The sequence below is a fragment of the Pseudorca crassidens genome, chromosome 14, assembly GCF_039906515.1.
Source record: "Pseudorca crassidens isolate mPseCra1 chromosome 14, mPseCra1.hap1, whole genome shotgun sequence".
Lineage (NCBI taxonomy): Eukaryota > Metazoa > Chordata > Mammalia > Artiodactyla > Delphinidae > Pseudorca > Pseudorca crassidens.
Window position 1 is genome coordinate 64681542 of NC_090309.1, and position 15743 is coordinate 64697284.

The following is a 15743-nucleotide window of genomic DNA, read 5'->3' on the forward strand; positions in this document are numbered from 1 at the left end:
AAGAGATATGGGGATATATGTATAGCTGATTCACTTTGTTATAAAGCAGAAATTAACACACCATTGTAAAGCAATTATACTCCAATAAAGATGTTTAAAAAAAAAGATAAAAGATAGTCAACATAAAAATTATGTCTTATAGTATGACTTGTTTTCATTACACCACATAAAACGTACCCTGAAATGTTAAATAACATTAAATAAAGGCTTCTTTTTTCTTTTGTATACTTAAGGGGCATGTGAGTTAAAGAGGCTGAGACACATTCCTCTATCTAGAATTTTCCTTCTCTTTGCATAAACTCTAATGTACATTTTCTCTCTCTTTTTTTAAATAACTTTATTTATTTATTTTTATTTATTTATTTTTTTTTCGGTACGCGGGCCTCTCATTGTTGTGGCCTCTCCCGTTGCGGAGCACAGGCTCCAGACGCGCAGGCTCAGCAGCCATGGCTCACGGGCCCAGCCGCTCTGCGGCATGTGGGATCTTCCTGGACCGGGGCACGAACCCATGTCCCCTGCATCGGCAGGTGGACTCTCAACCACTGCGCCACCAGGGAAGCCCTCTTTTTTTTTTTTTTGATGGATTTCTTAATTACATTTTTCTATTTAGTCTCAATTTTTGTGGTTTCTATGTTCAGGGAATTAAGCACAGAAAAAAAGCAATGAAAAGGGGGACAGCAAAATTAAAATATAGTTGAAGTATGGAAAGAAAGATGAAATTTGGGGTAGATATAGATTTGAGAATGTTGTGATAGCCATTCGAAAGAAGAAGGGCATTCAAGTATGCTCAGAGAAGAGAACTCCTTTAAAAATTTGGAAAATTTTATTTTGAAATGAGTAGCCTCCTGGGTGCTAAATCTAATATATCTCAAATTCTTATGGTTCTGCTATCCTCTACTGCCAGACTTCCTGGACTGTGTATGATTCAAAACCTTTAGGTGGAAATTAGATGATAGAACCTTTTGAAAATATTGTTTACCTAAAATGCTTTACAGACAAAAATTCAATGATTTAATTTTGTTCTATTTTCTAAACTGCTATCTTTTAAAATTTTTTTGACAAATACAGCAAATGAAAAATTGGGGAGGGAAAAATTGATTCACTGGTATTTTATTTTGTTCTGTTTTCTGACTGAAACAGAAATACAACTATTCATATTCCTGCTTTTGGTCAACTTTTCAGGGCTTAGGTGTTGATTATTATTTAAATAGATAACATTATGGGTAATAATTAAGATTTTCATTTTGAAAAATCTTTCCATGAGTAGTCATGATGCTTCTGACATTCTTAAGTAGTATATTAATGAGAAAATCATGAACAATTGCTTTCTCCCCTGAACTTTTTAATCCAATATATTAAAGATGAAATTGCTATGGTTTGTTCTGTCTCAATGGGGTTCCTCTGTCTTCCTCCAGGATAGGCTGTCATCTAGAGCCCAATCATTTTCTCCTTGGGAGCCGGCACTTTCCCACTCATCCATAGCTGTTTTCTACTCTTTTCTAAAAGTTATACATTTTGACAAGAGATTATAGACCTGTGACTTTACAGAGGAGACATCTGAAATAATTAGCTTTTTCCTTAGAGGAGCCCTCTTGGAAATTTTCCACAGGCATTACCAAAGGTACAGATATTATAGATTACTCCCCCATTGGCATTTGTCTCTTTACTCACTATAATTTCATTAATTCTCCTAATGTTGCCTGAGTCTGATCTCTCATCAGTCAATAGCTTTTGACCACATAGTTTGTATTTAAATAATTGCTTATTATATTGCCTTCTGAAATTAAAAAGAACATTTGGTCATGAAACAAGGCACAATGAAACAACTGAAGACTTCCAAGAGTGGATTTGGTTTACTTAGGTATGATTTAAAAAGTGTCAGTTATATAAAGAAATCTAAATTTGCTATAATTCACTGATCCAAGACATCAATCAACAAGTACTCCTACAGCACCTACTTTTAGTCCTCCTTATGGAGAACATAAGTCCAACTTATGTTCATTTATATTTTATGTTTCCTGCAGTCAACATTCTTTTTCTCCTTTGAAAATATATAATGCTTTGGTGGTGGTGGTGGTGGTGGGATGAATTGGGAGATTGGGATTGACATATATACACTAATATGTATAAAATAGATAACTAATAAAAAATAGAAAAAAAAGACTGGATCAACACCTAAAATCATCAATATAATAGTATCTATAATTATTAATACTATATTATATACTTGAAAGTAAATCTTAAATGTTATCACCACACACGAAAACAACTATGCCTATGTGATGGGATAGAGATACTAACTAATGTTATTGTGGTAATCATTTTGTAATATATACACATATCTAATCATCACAGTGTACACCCCTAAATTTATATATGCTATATGTAAATAATATCTCAATAAAGCTGGGAAGAAAATTTTTAAAATATATAATGCTTTATCCAAGTTTATATATTATCTCTTTCTGATCAACTCCCAATCTAATGGATATCATTGAACTGACCAATTATAATGATCCCAGTGCCTATAGTATTTGTAATGATTGAGCTATTGCAGTGTCAAAAATAGTGCTATCACCTTGAAATAGAGTCAAAGCCACTATTCCAAAAAATAATAAGCCTTAGATAATGACATCTTCCTGTCTGAGTTGATTTGAATATTCATACTGTATTCTTTCATTTGTTGATTCAGCAAATATATAACGAGTACCAAATATTTGCCAGATATACTAGGCTTTAGCAGGTGTGTGTATGGGGGATTAGGATAAATTTGGAGATCTCCTTTCAACTCCATGAATGATGAATTTTGGATCTGGAATCTCATTTGCATCAAACATCATTAGTTATTTTAAAAGATTTCTTCCAAACTAATCTAAGGGGCTGTACCTTGTAGTGGTTAAGAGTATGGGCTCTAAAGTCCTACGGTCGGAGTTCAAATCCCACCTCTACCCCTTGCGAGTTAGGTGACCTTGGACAAATTACTTAATGTCACTCTGCCTCAGTTTTCTCACTGAAAAAATTTTAAGAATTGGGTCATTTTTAAAAGAAGATAACACTTCTGAAACATTGATCACAGCTCTTGGCACATGGAATACGTGTTACACATATAAAAAGAAAGAGAGTGATAGAATGAAATATCAGGGCAGTTGCTTAATTGGTTTCTTTAAACAGGTGACAATGTGACTGAGAACACTATTCTTTTGTGATCCTGCCCTTACATCTTGTAACTTACTATTTATGCTTATTGAACTTGGGATCCTAATTAAAAAAAAAAAAAAGGGGTGTGTGTGCTGAGATGGGGGGTCTACACTTGAAAGAGACCAGAACAATCTACTAGTGGAAGAACAAACAAACTATTGCACTCATTTAGTTGAAGTAAGAGTATTGTTTCTTAGTGCCTGATTGAGTTTACCACAGTCATCTGTGACCTAGTAGCGATTACAGCATGAGTAAATATCAAGAGAGTACATGAAATTCTCAGTAAACATATAAGGAGTTATAGCCTCTTCTTGGCAGTGTTTCTTATTTTTCCAATGTGAATAAAAATATTCTGTCTCTTTTGGAAGCACCAATGTTGACTACATCTGATACCACTTAACAAGGTAGAAGGGTATGAAATTGACTGTTGCTCATATGTTGTATACCTAGGTGCTATTTCTATTATTACTGAGTTAGAGATATTTGAATTTGGTTGAATTATACCCTTGCCCTCAAAGTTCATGGTCATTCTTGTTTTCTACCTGGCCTTGTTCGTTTTGTTGTTGTCACAGACGAAATAAGAAAGAAGGAAAAATTTGAATTAATATATCTATGTTTCATGGTTATGAAATATAATTACCTATGTACATAAGGAAGTATATGGTTTGCTCTGTGTGTGTATGTGTGTGTGTGTGTGTAACAAACTTAAGAATTTGTGGATGCTGTTATATTGGGGTTTTTTTGGATTGAGTTGGGCAGTGATATTACTCACAGTTTATAACTCAGACTTTACATGTATTACTCTTAAACATGAAAGATGCTATATAACTGGCAATTCCATGATCAAATATCTTTGCCGGAAAATTGATTATTTCATTTTTTTTAAGATTTTTTGATGTAGACCATTTTTAAAGTCTTTATTGAATTTGCTACAGTATTGCTGCTGTTTTATGTTTTGGTTTTTTGGCCCCAAGGCATGTGGGATCTTAGCTCCCCGACCAGGGATTGAGCCTGCACCCCCTGCATTGGAAGGCAAAGTCTTAACCACTGGACCACCAGGGAAGTCCCTGATTATTTCATTTTAAATTGTGTTTTTCTCTGTTCCACTAACTTTGACATAAATAAATCACTTCATATATCTTCCTAATTTTTTAAATTAGTTTTTATTGCAGTATAGTTGCTTTACAATGTTGTGTTAGTTTCTACTGTACAGCAAAATGAATCAGTTATACATATACATATCCCCTCTTCTTTGGATTTCCTTCCCATTTAGGTCATCACAGAGCATTGAATAGAATTCCCTGTGCTATATAGTAGGTTCTCATTAGTTACCTATTATATTTTATACATAGTATCAATAGCGTATATATGTCAACCCCAATCTCTCAATTCCTCCCACCCCTCCCCTTTCCCCCTTGGTATGCATACATTTGTTCTCTATGTCTGTGTCTATTTCTGCTTTGCAAATAAGATCATCTATACCATTTGTCTAGATTCTACATATATGCGTTAATATACGATACTTGTTTTTCTCTTCCTGACTTACTTCATTCTGTATGACAGTTTTGTTCCTTTTTATGGCTGAGTAATATTCCACTGTATATATGTACTGCATCTTCTTTATCCATTCCTCTGTTGATGGGCATTTAGGTTGCTTCCATGTCCTAGTTATTGTAAATATTGTTGCAATGAACATTGGGGTGCATGTGTCTTTTTGAATTATGCTTTTCTCTGGGTATATGCCCAGTAATGGGATTGTTCTGTTATTAGTTTTTTAAGGAACCTCCATACTGTTCTCCATAGTGGTTGTATCAATTTACATTCCCACCAACAATGCATGAGGGCTCCCTTTTCTCCACACCCTCTCCAGCATTTATTGTTTGTAGTTTTTTTTTGATGATGTCCATTCTGACTGGTGTGAGGTGATACCTCATTGTAGTTTTGATTTGCATTTCTCTAATAATTACTGATATTGAGCATCTTTTCATGTGTTTGTTGGCCATCTGTATATCTTCTTTGGAGAAATGTCTATTTAGGGCTTCCACCCTTTTTTGGATTGGGTTGTTTGTTTTTTTGATATTGAGCAGCATGAGCTATTTGTATATTTTGGAGATTAATTCTTTGTCAGTTGCTTCCTTTGCAAATACTTTCTCCCATTCTGAGGGTTGTATTTTAATCTCATTTATGGTTTCCTTTGCTGTGTAAAAGCTTTTAAGTTTCATTAGGTCCCATTGTTTATTTTTGTTTTTCTTCTCATTACTCTACAAAATGGGTCAAAAAAGATCTTGCTGTAATTTATGTCAAAGCAAGTCCTGCCCATGTTTTCCTCTAAGAGTTTTATAGAGTCTGGCCTTACATTTAGGTCTTTAATCCATTTTGAGTTTATTTTTGTGTATGGTGTTAGGAAGTATTCTAATTACTTTCTTTTACATGTAGCTGTCCAGTTTTTCCAGCACCACTTATTGAAGAGGCTATATTTACTCCATTTTATATTCTGGCCTCCTATTTCATAGATTATGTGACCATAGGTGTCTTGTGACCAAGAAAATGAGTCTGAAAGGTGAGGATTTCAAACAGTAGATTTCTTCCTCCTTCAAACTGCTGACCCCACGATGGTAGGCATCACACCTTCTGCCTCCTGCTCAGCCTTTGTTCCCAGAGGTGAGCACCTCCAGGTCTTTCACTTGGAGAAGCTGCTGGTCAGGCCCATCTCCTCCTCCACCTGCAGTAGTGCTTCAGTGGGAATCAGATTGGACGGCGTGTCCAGGTTCTGGAGGGACAGAAACTCTGACGTATCCATGGCACGTAACGTTTCTGTCTGAGGGTCTGAAGGAGTCACTGCTTGTCTGCTTTGCTCACAGGAAAAGGATGTGGTGGAGGAGGACGACAGGGGGATCGGGGTCGGGGAAAAAGTCTGCGGTGGTAGCTTCAGGCTGGGCTCATCAGGAGGCTGGGTGCTCAGCGCTGGAGCAGGAGGGGAAGGACAGCCCTTCCTCCTGCTGGCTGCCTGCGCCTTGGCGGAGTCCCGGCACGCACACTGACACTGACAGGCCTCCTCTTGTTTGATGATGATCACAGGGACGCTGAGGCCAATCTGCTGTGCAGCGCTCCCTGTGCTACTGGCTACTGGTACTGCAGTGGTAAAAAACACCTTCTCAACTTTAGATGTTTGCTGAATTTGTTCTTGGGTGTGTGGTGAGCTGGTGGCACCATTCAGTATCCACTGTAAGTTCTGTTCTCCCGTGACGAGGCTGGGCTGCAGGAGAGCCATGCTCGGAGTCGGGGTGATGGTTATAGTGGGATTACTAGTTAGGACGGAGTTGGCATCCACGGGCAGAGTCTGGACCATGGCCAGCAGGGGCTCAGTAGTACTCTGTGGTTGAGGCGGTGCTGCCATGGCTGACGCCACTGCCGCTGATGACGCCAAAGCCCCAGCGACAACAGAAAGTCCCGGCACAATGGGCTGCGGTGCCTGAGGGTGCAGAAGAAACTCTTGATGATTAGCAGCAAACTGTGTGCTGTGGGGAACAGGCACTTCTGGAGGTTGTAAGAGAGCAGGTGGGTTGCCAAATGCAGCTTGCTGGGAGCCAGTTCCTAGGGAGGGAGCAGGCAGAGGAGCAGACGGTGCTGAGGCTGGTAGTAGAGGCCGGGGTGGCTCAGAGATGCCAGGCTGTCTGTTGAGGATCTTCCTGGATTGCTGGGTCAGCTGACTTCTGGAACATTGGTTCAAAAATGATGGCTGGTGAAAGTGTGCTGAAAGTGAGCATTCTGGCCTGTATTGGAATGTTCTTGAAATTCGGAATCTGTGGACAGAAGGCTTAAATTCCTCAGAGTGAGTGATTTGTATCCTCGGATCCATTGTGATTTAGAAGTGCACTGTATGAATTTCCTTTGTTATCGTGACCTTTCATGTGACTTTTGAGACTGCATTGAGTGCTGTAAGTTTTCTCACAGCCATTACTGGGGCAGACAAAGGGTCTTTCACCAGTATGTGTACGGACGTGAGTTTTGAGGTGGTGGCTTGCTGCAAATGCTTTTCCACAGCCATCATGATCACACCGAAATGGCTTTTCTCCTGTCTGGGTTCGAATGTGCTTCCTCAGATCACTGAGCGTGGTGAAGTACTTGCTGCAGCCTTCAGATTCACAGTTAAACGTCTTCCCTGTGTGAAGCCTCTGATGTGTTTTCAGCCTGTACAGCGTGTTGAACGCCTTCTCACAGCCCTGCACTTCGCACTCACTTCGCACCGCACGTGGATCCTGAGGCTGTAGGAGGTGAGGAAGGCCTTGCTGCAGCCCTGCTGATTACTGACAAAGGTGTACTCTCCCCGGTGGGTCTTCTGGTGGGTGCTCAGGTTGCCTGCTGTGCTGTAGGTGCGGGGACAGCCCTCAAAGGTGCACTGGTACCGCTTTACTTCGTTATGTTTCGTTTCTGGAGATTCCGACTGCAGTTGTGAGGGTTGCACCTTCAATATTTCTTGGCATGGGCGTGGAACCAGGGTTTATTGTTAAATGAACCTGATCTGGTGAGATAATGTGTTGCACATAACCCTGGGACATTGCTTCATGATCTATTAGATGAAAGCCCTCTTCACCCCCTACTAGAAAAGGCAAGTGTTCTCTGTACTGTCCGTTGTCATCTTCGTCTTTCAAAGTGCCAGGATCCTCGATAAGATCAGTTGTCCTATCATAAACAGTTCCAGATGAGGAAGGCACCAGTCCGTTCTTATACACAAACCTGAGCATCTTGTCATCAGGGGTCAGCTCATCTTCCTCTACCTCAAAGTAGCTGACGCTGTCGTCTGGACTGTGTTCCCCCATGGTTCAGTCGTGCTCAGCCCAATTGTGAGAAATGGAAAGGTAGTGACCTGTCTCCGCGGCTCCCGGCAATGGTGGCGGCGGCAGCAGCTTCTCCCCTTCCCAGCGGCACCAAAACTTTCTTTTTTTAAGTGAATTTTATTTCAAATGGCTTACATTACTTACCATACAGTAGATAGGCAATTAGTCCAAAGGAATCTCTTTTCTAATTTCATTTCCTTCAAGAGGACTTTTCTCCACCATTTCACCTTCTTGACTTTCCTGTCCTTGTATTGATGGGGTAGTATATTTCCATTACCTTTGCAATCTTTTTTCATTCCCCTTACAACTGAATTTAATTTAGTCTGCCATTCTAGACATGAAGTGTTGATCCAACTGAGTTATTTAAACTCAAAAAGGTACAGGATTTTTATAACTCCAATTCAAGTTTTATATGTGACAAGTTTGTCAAAGATGGAAGCCCAAGATTATTTTTAAAAGAGGAAATGATTCTCTTGTGTTTGTGACTTTGGATAATGCATATAGCAGAACTGATAACCACCCTTACCCCTGATGCCTATGATCTCCCAGACCATCTAGCACCTGTTAATCTATTGAAATTTACCATACATTTTTCCTTTTATCTTAACCTTACATTAAATATTTCCTGCAATGTAGATATCTGAGCCACTTAAAAACAAATAGTTTATTAAAAATTACATGGTATATAGGTTATTTTAGCACAGAGAGCACATTTTTTACCACCACATCTGTTACTAACATGATTCACTATCTAAGCAATGTGTGTATCTCTATGGTAAGGATGTGAGAATATGATTACAACCAAGCGATATAGGAGGTTATTTTCCTTATGTCATATGAGAAATTATAGGAGTCTAGACTAAGTAAGGGGCAGAGGAAATGTATAAAACACACATGATTAAAGAGACCAAAGCTGTAGAGATCAACAAGATTTGATGACCTATTAGAAGGGGCAAAGTAGAGGATAGTGCTGTTAAGGAAATAAATACAAATTTGCCTTCGGTGACTAAATCTAGTCATGATGTCACTTTAAAAACTAAACACGTTGAAGGGGCTAGATTTGTTATTGTATTCTGTTGGATTGATTGATTTAATTATTTCCATTTTGCATATATGAAACATGAAAGGAGATCTCTGGTAGGCTGTTGGAGATATAGATCTGGATTACAAAAGAGATAGGACTACTATTCATTAGCAAACACGTAGTAGTCGAAGAGTGGATAGGGTTGTTTGGGAAGCTGTGGATGCAAAAGAGCAGAGGGCTTAGGACACAAGTTCAAAACAATAACCCAGAAACTAAACAATAACTAGAAAAGTTAAGAAAGTAAGGAAAATGGTGCCACAAAATCTGATGGAAGGGGAAAATAAAATAAGGTCTAGAAAAGAGAAACTGAATGGATTGAAGATTTAGTTAATAAGACCTCTATGTGTAAACTGACAGAAGTATGATGACTTAACCTGCCTGAGGAAGTGGGCATGAATTGGGGTTCCTTATAAGGGTCACACGTTACTTGTAAACATGTATAATCTACCTGGACAGTGTTTTCAATCTTTGGAGATGATAACCAGAAGTGAATGTATTATATATTATAAGAAAAGTGTTTAAGATTATATATATGTACATGTTATACATAATAACATACTATATATAACTATATATATACACATATATACATATACATATATATATATATATATATATATATATATACACACACACGTACATATAATCTCCAGAAACTTCAGAATTTCTATATAGAGGAAGCTTATAGGTAGCATTCTAGTTGAAACAGAAGGCTAAGGAACATTTTTTGAGGTTGTATTTCCACGAGCACTTGGTATTTGCTCGGAGATTGTGTTTCATTAGGGGTGACTGTGTGGAGGGCTGGCTGATGAAAATTGCGGTGATGAACTTAAGCTACTTAACTGCCATGAGCCAGATCTTGATACCACGTTAGATCTGTGGAATCACATGTAGGTCACCCCTTGGGTTCTCTGTTGGTAACTTTGGGCGGGCTTTAATGAGGATGGCATGATGATCAATTCTGGGTATTACACCTGTCCATTCCAAGTATAACAACCCATTTAAAAGTCTTCCCTAGAAGGTGAATATTAGATCTGATAGTCTTTTGAAATATCTTGCAATGCTTTTAATCAATACTTTTCGTAATCAACACTCCAATGTAATTATGATTTTTTTTAAAAAAGTGAAACAGTGGGCAAAGGAGTGGGCAAATGTTTTAAAATAGTGCAGGTTGGATCTCTGGGGATTTTAAAGAACCATGTGTTTGTTGAAAAAAAAAGTGTTGCTCAAGCTTAAAAATAGTTGAAACTGAAACCAAGCATATTCATTTAAAAAGTTTATTCTAATCCTACTCCAGACTCTTTCAGAACAATGTTATTTATTCTATTCAATCCCCATATCTTAACATAGTTGACAATGTTGGAGGTATTTCAAAGTTGACATTGCTGGTATAATTTCTGTAAAGGTTTTAATGTCTATTGAAACATGAGAATCTCTAGAAACAGAAAAGCCATTCTTTCTTATCTTTCAAAAAAGTGTTTATATCTGCAAATGACCTCTCAAAAGAAACTTCCACAAATGTTACCTTTTTTATTGGTAAAAAGAGGAAAATTACTTCATCCAAGTGTAAGTAATATGAATAAGAAAATTCTCATTACAGAAATTTGCCAGGGCCCTTTTATTTAGCTCAATAGCATTCAATTGGCTATAGTGATAAAATTCAAAGTTAGCAGTAGTGGAATATTCTTCCATTTAACATCAAGCCAGTACTGAAGAAAATTGCTGTCATAGTTTCTAAGTTATTAACCTTTACAATGAGATATATTTCTATGCATAGAGAAGAATTTTCTCCTCTATTTTAATGTGAACTTAAGTTAGAGATACTAATCAAATAAATAAATTGAAATCGAGCCATACACAGCTGTTTTCTTTTGTCCTTTCTACATTTGCCTTTACGTTACATATTGGAAAAATGTAGGAAATGTTTGAAACTCTTATTGATTACAATAATGCCTTTTTTTTTTTTGCGGTACTTGGGCCTCTCACTGTTGTGGCCTCTCCCGTTGCGGAACACAGGCTCCGGACGCGCAGGCTCAGCGGCCATGGCTCACGGGCCCAGCCGCTCCACGGCATGTGGGATCTTCCCGGACTGGGGCACGAACCCGTGTCCCTTGCATCGGCAGGCGGACTCTCAACCACTGCGCCACCAGGGAAGCCCAATATTGCCATTTTGTTATGCCAATAAAAGTGATTGTATGAGTTAAAGCATATGTCTTTTTCTTAAAAGTGTGCGATAGACTCCTATTGCCATTAAAACCCCTCAAAAATCATTATCTATGTTTGAATTACTTCATTCAAACTCCCTATTCCTTCACTGTGGTTCTAGCCAACTTCCTGACAGAAAGTAATCAAAAATGCCTTTATCCATTCATTTCCCTTCTGCCTTAGTGGATTTTCCATAGTACTGCATGCCCAGGTTACCCAACTTTCCTCTTTTTGTATTCCCACGAGTTGATCTTCCATAAATGGTTCCACAATTTAACCTCACCCCAAAACCTCATTCAGATTTATCAAGGTATACTTGAGTACTTCTTTCTTCTAACCCTGTTTAGTACATCACTCTTGCAGCTAGACTCTATGAGCTCTCTCAGTTTATGCACTTATCCAGCTAAAACCTCCCTTTGTAAATAACTTATTCCAGTCTTTATTTTGATAGTCCTTTATCCTATTCACATTTATCAGCCCCCTGCCCCACATAGTAAAACACATGAGTTTAGAGTAGGACAGCTAGAGTATAAAATTTAGTTCTGAGTGTGTGACTTGATTCTCTGAAATTCAGTTTTTGCATCAGCATTATAGGAACAACAGTATTTATTACAGAGTATTGTGTGAGTATTAAATAACATAAATAATGTAAGACACTTTGCTAAATGCCTAACACTTAGAAAGAACTGAATAGGTGTTAGCCATTCTCATTCTCAATAATTTTATTATTCTGCTGTTTTTGAACATCTCTAGGAGATGTAAAATAAACTGAGATACAGTGAAATAGTCATTGGATTTGAAATTAAACAGATCTCTGTTAGTAATCTAACAGACTTAAAACTTATTAGCTGTGTGACTTTAAGTGTCTTACCCTCTTTAAGCTTTATAGTGATGATTCAATAACATGATTTGTATATAACAGCTGACATAAAATTTGTCCTGATTAAATGTCTATTGAATGTGTAAATGAGTGATATACACTGTAGTGTTGACATTTACAGTTTCAAAAATATTTTCACTGAATCATCCAGCAAAGGTTTATTTATCACATTTGGACAGTAAACTCTACTGGGCATGGGGAATAATTTTAAATAGTCCTGGTAAGGACCATTATCTATTTGTGTGGTACATAATATAGCACTGCCTACCCTTAGATTGGTTAATAATTCTTTGGAAACAGTAGCAGGTATCTCTTTCTACTCAAGCCTAAACTATAATTCACATACATCTGGTATGTCTGGAAAACTGATGAGTCAGGCCTTCCCCTAATCAATTTCTATAACTTTTCCCCTATAATTCTTTCAAGCCACCTGAGACAATTATAGGGGTGGCCATAAGAGAAAAAGGTCTAGAGAAAGGTATTAGGAGAATGTACTCAGGGTCAGCAGCAAAAATGCATGCAAGGTAGACTCTGAAATAAGTTCCAGGGGAACAGTGCCATTGGAGGTAAGTGGGCTGGTTGGAAAGCATCCACAGTTCTAGGCTGAGTAGCAGAGAACAGCACTGGATGAAGCTTTCCAGCCTCAGCGTGGGGGTAGCAAATCTGGATTACATAAGAGATGTGATTATGACAAACTCAATCATATAATCTAGAATTTGTCCCCCATTGCAAGGTTGAATGTTAGTAAAAAGAAAACATAATTTAGGATTTACATATTAGTCACTCAACCACAACAGTCAAAACAATAATAGTTCATTTTAATATTTACCAGATTAAAAGTGCATTTCTAAAACCAAGTTCTCATTACTTACTGACTTCTCAACAGCTAGTATTTAAATGAATTTTATAAAGTCAATAGAATATGCATTATAACCATATAAACATTAATTGCATTAATAAATTTCCTATGTGACTTTAAGTATATGATCCCTCCAAAAGTTTTCACTATTTTTCCAAAATCATGTAGTGATATAATTACCCATAAATAAAAAGTGATGCAACATATTTGAATGTACAAGGTGCTACCTTGAAATTAGCTTATAAAAGTTAATGGTCAATAAAACTTGTTTTCAGTTCATAAAATGTGTTTATTTAACTTTCTCTTAAAATATCTGACAATTAGAAGCATGCTATTATTGTATTGGAAAAAAATCCAATTAAATCACAAAGCTACATCCCTTCTTCCAGAAATTTTCAGAGAAATAAGAAATAGCTCTTGAATAGGGGTCATATCTAGATATTTACTGTAGAATTATGGTGAGAATGTAATGGTGGAGAAGAATTAATTGGAAAAACAAGTTGGAACACTGTAATGTTATTTCTAAAAACAAATATGATGACTGACACATGCCCATGAACTTTTTGAATGAAAGTAGATGGAAATCTCTTGCCACTTGACATTAAAATTCCAACAGCAAATGTCTACCTATGGCTGTATCCCAAACTGAGTAATTATATTTGATCCATAGCATAAACATTTGATGATTTTATGTTTCTCAGTATGTCCTGCTTTTACAATTTCACCAAGGACTGCATTAAAAAAAAAACACTAATATTAAAACGGCAAAATCAGGGAAAGTCAGAAAAAAGGCAACCAAATAAAACTGAAACAAGGCTAGATATATCTAGAGAGAGAGATGTTGCCATACATAAATAAATAAGCCTCCACCTTGAATGACTTTGAATTCTATGTAAAAATGGTCTACACATATTTAAGAGAAAAATTCCTCTAGCATGAGCTTCAGGCTCAGTGACTGTTATGCACTGTATGTTAAAATGTAGTGAAAAGAAGAGGAAAAATATCTGCAGCTATGAGTGATGGGCAGGCCTATGGCCAGTAGTTATCTTCTCTCTTTTCATAAAATCTTCCAGTTGAACTTGGTGGAACAAACCTGTGTCCAGGTTATCCTGGGCCCTCTTTGGTTCCCTAAGTTTGGTATTGCCTAGTAGGTATGAAGCTTAATAACTCCCAAAGTCCTTTTAGATAGCTTGCTCATTCAGCATTAAAAGAAAGTGTGGCCAAATTGTTTTTAATTGCTCAATCAAGTGTGGCATGCTTGCTTGTTTTAATGTACAATGCTGAAAAAACAGTAGAATGAAGAGTTAAGATTAAGAAACACGATTCAGAAAAGTAAACCTCAAAAGGAGAATACCAGCTAAACTGAAGAAGTAATCCATGATCTTCAAGTCTTGGATACACACTCAAAAGAAAGTGGCCAACAGTTCCTATTTGGCATAAGCTCCTAAAGCTGGTACAACATGGTCTATCAATCCTGTGATCCTAGCTATACCGAGCTAGGTTGTGGGCAGGTGTATAAGCTGGGAATTACAATCTGCAAGTTGGACACAAATTGCTAAAGAGCAAATTCTTGCCTGATAGAGGAGCTCTGTACAGAGCAACGGCCTGTTAATACTCTCTTTTGGAATGCTCAGTGAGCAAGGAAAAGATAGACCACTGGGCCTCATTGTATTATTCTAAGTGCATTACACAGTCTGGAATAACTAGGATGAGAGAAGTATGTAATTTGTGAGATGACTCCCCTTTGCCCTTATTCTTGTGGGTCCTTGCAGTAAACCTCCCTTGGAGAAGATAATCTGTGTAACCCTAGAAACATCAAAGTATTTGATCTCTTATGAGAGATAAGCACAGAAATATGAGCACCCAGATTTAGAAACTGTTGTAGTGTGACAGGCCATTGCCAAATCAGGCTGAATTTATAGCAAAGTTTCGAAGTGAGAGAGTAGAAATGACATATATACACTACCAAATGTAAAATAGATAGCTAGTGGGAAGCAGCCGCATAGCACAGGGAGATCAGCTCCGTGCTTTGTGACCACCTAGAGGGGAGGGATCAGGAGGGTGGGAGGGAGACGCAAGAGGGAGGGGATATGGGGATATATGTATACATATAGCTGATTGACTTTGTTATACAGCAGAAACTAATACAACATTGTAAAGCAATTATACTCCAATAAAGATGTAAAAAAAAAAATAAAGCAAAGTTTAAAAAAATTAAAAGTTAAGTTTCAATAATAATGTATTTTAGTTTTGAAGAGAAGTTTGAATTTTGCAGAGCACTATATACAGCTTTTATCTCATTTGATCCTCAAAATAGACCCAAATAAAGGAATAGGTATTATGTTTATTTTACAGATGAAGAAATTTAACCCCATAGAAATTAAAAGATTTTTTCCTACTTTATTAGCAAGGATCAGCAGTTAGGACTGGAACATGGGCATTCTGAATCTAATTCCAGTTGGGTGTACATGTGTCTGCACACATCTGGGCATACTGTGCAGTCTGCCTTGAAATGGGTCTCATCGAGTGTTACCATCCAACTGAATGTCTACTCATAAATGATTCACCATGAAAATGGACGTTGCTGTGTAATTGATAGGAGTTAGAAGCCCTGGTAAAGTCATGCATAGCATGAAGAGATTTTTCATATTAATTTTTAAATCAAATTGGCAAGGATAT

General features: G+C 37.4%; 1 pseudogene; it reads right to left on the reverse strand.

Annotated features, from left to right (window-relative positions):
* Positions 1-5878: 5878 nt before the first annotated feature.
* Positions 5879-8123, reverse strand: LOC137205691 (metal regulatory transcription factor 1 pseudogene; annotated as a pseudogene).
* Positions 8124-15743: the final 7620 nt, after the last annotated feature.